Consider the following 7632-nt stretch of genomic DNA (forward strand, 5'->3'; position numbering starts at 1 on the left):
TTCTAGCAAATTACCAGAAAATCTGCCTCAGACCATCAGCCTTCCCACGAGCGGGGCTCAGATGTCCCGACAGCATCTGCATCTGCTGTGCGGTGGCACCTTGCGGAGAGGGAAGATGGGCCAAGGTGCGCCCTGCCAGGGAGCAGGTGGGAATCCAGGCACCTCGCACTATTTCTGTAGTTGTCCACCCAGCTCAGCAGTCACAGACAAGCTAATCAACAAGAAACGTTTGTCTGACATGTCATGCTGGCAGTGAGTCAGCTCTTGGAGACAAAAATCTGATATCCCCAGAAGACTACCTAGAACACTGCACCTGGTGGCACTGCAGGAATGTGTACAAGATGTTATGCACAGCCATTTAAGCCACTTTGCCTTTATAACCTGCTCAGTGCAAATACATTTATTTCCAATGCATCTGTGCTGTTTCATAACTTGGATTCATAGAGCTGGCACTGGATGGGAGATCAGATCGGATTTTTAAACCAAAGTGGTGGGCAGTCACACACTTGTTTTCCAGTCACTTTTGCTTCTTTCACTGCCAACCTGGAGACCATCTTGTTTTCTCTGTCAGCAGGAACTAGCTGTTGGCCTGCAATCGGCCCTAGCCACAGAGCATCCTGCCGTGGGAAGCGCACTCCTCCTTCCCCACCACAGGCGCAGAGGACTTCCAGAAGGGGAAGGAGCCTCGCTCGGAAGAAGAGGCATTGACACAGTCTGACAGATGTTTGCATGCTTTGAAATGAGTCTGCAAACAGCCCAGCAGCAGAGTGATATGAAAGCTTTATTGCAATTTAGAGCTGTGTATTTATTTAGACCTAAGTTCATTACTGTCATATGGAAGCCGAGTGTTAAACAAATTCAAGGGGCAGGGGAAATAACAGGATTTCTTCCCCACATTTATGAAAATAAACAGGAGATCAGCTTGTTCCCTCCTTGGTAAAACAGTGCTTTATTGTGAGGCAGACGAGGAACAGAACTGCCAGGGTGGGTATTACCTAGTAAACTGTTCCTCTAGTGATAACTGCAGCCATTCTGCCAACGCCAACCCAAGCAGAAGGAGCTCAGAGGAGCAGAGACATCCCTTCCCATTACATGTTGAACCCTCTGTCACTTCTCCAGAGGATTCACTGGGTAAAGCTGGGCTGAATCATCCTGCTTCCTTCCCTTGGTGTCCTAGTCCCAGCCGATAGGACTTCCAGCTCAAATACACAACAGGGTCATTTCTCAATGAAAGGCATGGGAGACCTGTCCTTCAAGTCTTTAAAAAATAAACAAAAACAGTGATGCTGGGTGAAGTGGGAGGTTCTGGATTAAACCCAGTTGATGACCTATTTGGACAAAAATGCGTTTAGCCAAGAGCACTTGGCATCTGATGGCTGGATCCTGAGGACATCTTTCCCTTGGACAACAGTGACTTGGTGACAATCTAGCAGGATGGAAATGTTCTACTGCCTCTTAGCTATATAAATATAATGCTTGGCACCTTTATATATATATTTTTTTTAATGCCATGAATGCCTTTGCCAACTCCCATATTTTCCAGCATGTTGAGTTCTGTTCTCAGTATATTTTGCCAATCTACTAAACATGTTTTCAGTCCCATTAGGGTAAATAGAAGGCTTCCTGCATCTGGCATCTCCATGTCTCTGGGTAGTCAGACAGCCACCCTCGTGCAGAAGGCAGAGCCTATCCCAAGGAAACCCTGCCACCACTCTAGCCTCCCTCCTGGAAAGCACGGAAAAACAGTAGTGCTTCTGAGAAGTGCAGGTGTCTGCTGCAGGGAAGTGGATCCCTTAAAAGTAGGATTCAAAGTTAGGGCTACATTTAGGAAAAACATTTTTAAGTAATACAGACTTTGTTTTTTTCCTGCCCATCACTTAATCCCCAGCTGCATTCATGTGCAGACACCTCAGAACTTGCAAATGAAACAGAAGGTGTAAATAGCAAGTGAAACTGTCCATTTTAGCTCTGGACCAAAACTGCAGTTCCCCTTTGTGGCAAGAGCCAGATGAAAGTCTATGAACCACTTGCATTTTAACTACGCTGATAGGGCCACAGTAGGATGTTTTGTGTAGCTCTTGCTCTCACCCTCTGCATAATGTGTTTTAAGCCTAAGTGATATAAAAAGTAAATAAGCAGCATAAAGAGCGACAAATTGCTTTTCTTTCTAATCATCAAATTAATTTTTAAATATAAATTAATAATAACAACAAAAGGCAGACCTGAAATAAAGCTTTACTCAAGCCATGTTTCCCATCACCTTCTTCCTGAAATTTCTATCTATAGCCAGAAAGGGCCTATTTTATGATTGTGGGAATCTCACCACAAGAGGCTGAATGTCTGGAGATTTCTGTCATTCAGGATGAGCTCTAGCCCTCGCTTCTAGCTTTTACGTAATGAGGACCTAGCGTTAGTTTTAAATGCCATATCTCTATTCTGCCTGTACAGAGCCAGGAGAAATTAGCTCCCACATTGTGGAAGAAGGGACCTCCGGCTCATCCCGGAGCCCATTGCGGCTCGGCCCCAGCCTCCGGCACACCCCCCCCCGGCTCAGCCCCTTCCTGGGCAGCCAGCCTCGTGCTCCCTGATAAGGGCTTTTGTGGGTAGCATAAAATCGATGGCTCCATTTTCCAAAAGCATGTGTTTTTGCTTTCAGCACGGTCTTGCTCTTTTCTAGGCAGCTCAGTGGTCAGGCAGGGCACCCTGAAGCTTTCCTGAAGTGTCCCTGTGGGCAGAGGCGCCTTCGACCCTTCCGCTCCCGTGTCTGCCTTGCTGAGAGGCAAACTGATCACTGCCCACGCTTTCTAGTAAAATCACAATTGTATTTTTCAGAAGAAAGTTAAAATATAATTTTGCTAGGGCACTGAGAGGTGAGTAGGGTGAGGTAGCCAAGGAGACAAATGGCATAAAATTAAAACAAGCACTATTGGGGAGATAAGAGCCTACTTTATGGGAAATACTGGGAACTACTTAGAGGAAATGCAATTAGCAATCTACAGCTATATCTTTGTGGAAAGGACATGTGAGAAAGAACAAAATGTCCATCATTTCAGCCCAAACTTGCTTACCACAAATGCTGATTCCAGCTTGTATTTGGAAGTGAAACTACAAAGGCTACGCACTCTCAAATCATATTGAAATTAAATAGAAACCAGCTAACACTTATGATCTTTTCTAGGTTCACATCTGACAAATTTCACTCCGATTATTAGGAAAAATCCTTATGGAGAAGTAAAAGAACCACACTGTTTATACTCTTTATTACCAAAGCCTGGAAGTTTTTTGCCCCAGCACAGGTTAGTGGAAGCATGCTAGCTTAGCCAGGAATTTAAGCCTTCTGGAAGGTTCATCCACATCTTTTCAGCCCTCATTTTGTCTAAGCTGATTTTCTGAGGATTTCTCTACTCACTTTGATTAGTGCCTTAGTGTAGACCTCTTTCTGATTACCCAAATCCATTTCTTCAAATGTACATTATTATGGCAATACTATTACTGCAATTCAATCTTTCACTCCTTATTCAGCAAAAACAGCTCTAGCAAGCAACCCAAACATTTTCACTTAGCAAAACACCATGTCTCTGTCTTTCTAATCAATGCAGATTTCTACTGCCCATTTTGCATAACAGCATAAGTTCTATATGTCAACATATCCAATTATATCAAATCTAGGCCTGAGCTGTGGTAGGCACAGGCTCTGCAACAGAGTCGTTCAGGTCTCTGTTACACTAGATCATTTTGCCTGTAGGGGGTGAAGACGTGTTTGAGAAGTGGGCTGACAGAGGTGATGGAAGTCTCTCGGAAGTCTCTCGTGGGAGTAAGGCAGCAGTGCGAAGTGGGGATGACCCAAAGGTAGCTGGTTTACTCCTCCCTAGGGATATGTAATCTTGGGGGCTGCAAAATAACCCATCCTCTCCCTCTCTGCACAGAAATGGTGTAAAAAGTGTACTCGGTGCCAGTAAGGTAGTTTTAAAAAGGTCCGAACAAAAGCCCTTGTCTCAAGGCCTCAGCAATTTCCAGCCAGTCCTGAGTAGAACAGGATTAGGGATAATTGTACAAACCATTAATCCACTTAGTGAATTAACTTGAGACTGTATAGATTCAGTAGTAGGAACCCAGCAACAGCGTTAACCTAGAGGCCACTGTTAAGGGCAACTCCTACAAAGCATTTGTCAGAAGGATCATTTGATAAAGAGCAGTCGAAGTGCATCCGAACCATATCGCAGGCCATGTTTGACTCTCAGAACTCTACATTCAATTTTGCAATTTTGTTTTTGCCTTCTATTGTGTTGGGTTTTAATGCTACCTGCAAATGTGTAGTTAGGTGAACTTGCACCAGTAAAACAACCCCTCCTATTGTAAAAGATCTTAGTTTAAATGGCCAAAAAAGCTTCTAGGCTCTCAAGAGCTCTTTTGCCTGGGTTATAACAAACAGCAGTCATCATGCTATTTTAAAGCTATCTAAGGCATTGTGTACATTAAGGTAAAAGATATGCGTTTTGAAATAGCTTAGTGAACATTTGTTAAGTCTCACATACTAATACACAATGTGTCTAGAATAAACAGTGGATTTTTATTTTAAAGACACAGTAGCTGGTCAAGGTTGACCCAAACCTCCTGCTATAAATAACTGCCAAGTTCCCAAAGGGGACAATCAGGAAAATAAAAGTGAATTGGTTAAAAGCTACCTGCTTTTATCTTGTAAAAGGAGTTTAGAGTGTCTAACGGATTTTAAGTTCACATTTGTCACTTTTCCACAGCACCTTGCTTTTGGGGGTGTGTACCCCAGCCTTTCTTGCCCCGGCTGCCCATCACACCTGCGCACCGCAGGCCCCCAGCTCACCACCATGCCACTAGGACAGGCTGCAGGACTATGCTCTTAACCACACCACTGAAACAAGCCTTCCGGCTTTGCCTGGTTATTTTTAGCCCAGATTGGGCTGGTTTAGGGTGAGGCCAAACAACTTTACTGGTATACGCAGGAAGATGGTAATTTGTGACCCGGGGCTGGGAATGGACATTTCTTTGCTGCCAAGGACCTGCTTAGCAGGGACCTGCACTGGGGGCAGATGGCTGGAGGGAGAGAGGAGCATTTCTTTCCTCATCCCGTGCATCTTCCCCTGCTCAGGGACTGAGAGAGCCTGGATAGGCGTCTGGGGTAAACTCTCCTGAGGGTAAAACGCCGTTAGATGGGCTGAACCACTCCAGCAGAGCCACGTCACTGCGAGGCAGTCCCTCACTCTGGTTAGCTGAGCTCATCTGCTCAGAGGCCAAGCCCTATGGCAGCAAGGGGAGAGCAGGGCCATGCATCTGGGAGCGGAGGCAGAAGGGATGGGAGCAGGGACATGGCAGGGGAGCGTGGGGGGAGCTCCTTTGCAGGGGCACCGAGCAGCTAGATTTGCTCAGTAACTGTCTGCTGAAGAAATCAGTGCTGGGGCCTTGAGACAAAACTCATTAACCTGTAGTGTAGTTTGGCTCAGTCATGCTCCAGGAGGATGGTTGCTCTGGGGAAAAAAAGGAAAAAAGACTGTTTTTCCCAACGAAAAGGAGAGGAGTGGGAGATAAGAAGAAAAATAAAGACCAGCTGGAATTCTAAGGGGTCCTTGACTTTTAGAAATAATGTAGGCTGCATCTGTTTTTCCCCTGTACTACAAGAGAAAAGCCAATTTAATTCCACTTGTAGTGAAGCATAAGATTAGATGAGACTAAATACGTGTGTAGGCTGTTTATTAGCAAATGGAAGAGAGCAATGAACAAAAACAAACAAGCTTGTTTTAGGGAGACTTTGTCACTATATCACTGGTCACAGGCTCCCCGAGGGAAAGCATGTAAGTTTGTAATTGGACTTACGCAGCAATGAGCAGCTGGCAAAGATCCCTGCTCAACAGTAAGAGAATTGTGAAATCTGCTTCATTGAAAAACCTTGCCATTTCTCCCAGTGATGGCAGCACCTAAGCAGTTTACAAGTGTTAGTCATTTTGAGAATTGGTTACCCAATGGTCAGTGGGACTTTTGCTCCCAGTGCACTCAGGATTCAATTTTGTGACTGCTTATATTGACATAAACTGCAGCTGCTGCAGTTTTCACCACCCCTTTTCCCTTGTGCTAGCATGGTTGGGTGCGTGGCTGGGTAATGAGAGAGATCGGAGAGCTGAGCTGGGCAGAATACTACCCCTATAAAGTAAAAAAAGAGATGGGTTCATTCCCAGCTAGTTCAGTTGCTGGAGTGAGAGAACTGGCTGCAATGAAACACTTATTGTTGTAGGGCTGGTGCTTTGGCTGCTTTGGCTGCATGGTCACCTAAGCAAGTGGCACAAGGGGGGACTGCTCTGCTGGGATGAAGGTGTGAAGGACAGAGAAAGGCAACCCTGCTTTAGCTCAGTTTAAGCTGCTGTGGAAGTGCACCTTGGGATGTTTTCAGGCATTTAGCAGTAGGATAAAGTGCTTGACTGGAACAATTATCATCCACAGCTGTACCCCCACCCTTCTGCTGGAGACCACCACTCTGGTGACAGGGACATCTGAGAGGCTCACTAACCATGTCTGAGCAGCGGTACTTTGCTCCAGCATTTGGCAAGAACAGAAATTGATGTTCATTGACCTCAGCATCTTTGTACACAGGTGTATTTGTAGGGGTGGTTTGTTTTTCTTAAAGTACTTAAATTTGCAAACCTCATGCATCCTGAGTTGATTAAACAGGACAGCTGTCCATGCTACAGGCAACCTTTGCGAGAGGATGTTGTCAGCCCCTATACATAGGGATGTTTTCAGCCACCGCAGCTGGGCCTTTTGCTGCACTGAGAGGCACTCCTGAAAATCCCATGCTGGCAGCTTGCTACTTAGACAGGAATGGATCAGTGGATTAACTGGAAGGGCAGCAGTTTGTAGGTAACAATCTGAGACTTGCCACTCTCAGTACTACAGAGCAATCAATAAATATTCCTTATCCTGGCTGACCATCCGCATTGGACTTACCATGTGGTTGTTTGCATCCCATATAAAAATATCTGCTTTTTTATCTCGGAGGGAGACAATTTTCCTTATGAAGCTGGTGCTAGGAGAGCTTCTTCTTTCATCATGTATGCAGAACTAAGGCTTTGTATGTTGCTAACCCTCCATCTCCAATATTATCTGAATGTGCTACAGATGAGGTGATATCACAGATGACACCTTCTTACACAGAAAAAACTGCACTGCAACGCTATGCAGATTACAGGGAAACAGTCCTGACCCTGCTACAACTTTGGAAAGCAGAGTCCAAGATAAAGGATCATTTTACCTTGCTCATTAAAGTTTTTTTCAAGAAAGATAGAAGAATGGGCCTTCAGAAACTACTTAGTCTGTCATCTGCCCTGGGACAGAATCAACTATACCGATAAAATTTCTGACAGTTGTCTAATCTATCTCTAAAAAAACCCAAATGATGGAAACTCCACAGTCTCCCAGGGAATTTATTACAGTACTGAATGCTCGCTGCTATTGGAATGGTTTTTGAATTGTCTAATCTGAATCTCTCTTGCTGCAGTTGAAAACTATTATGCCTTATACTAGCCACAGTAGACACAGAGAAAGGTTTATTGCTTTTCCTGCTTTCTATATGCTCAAGGCTGTTAGCATGTTTCCTCTCTATCTTCT

This window comes from Apteryx mantelli, chromosome 4, assembly GCF_036417845.1.
Source record: "Apteryx mantelli isolate bAptMan1 chromosome 4, bAptMan1.hap1, whole genome shotgun sequence".
Taxonomy (NCBI): domain Eukaryota; kingdom Metazoa; phylum Chordata; class Aves; order Apterygiformes; family Apterygidae; genus Apteryx; species Apteryx mantelli.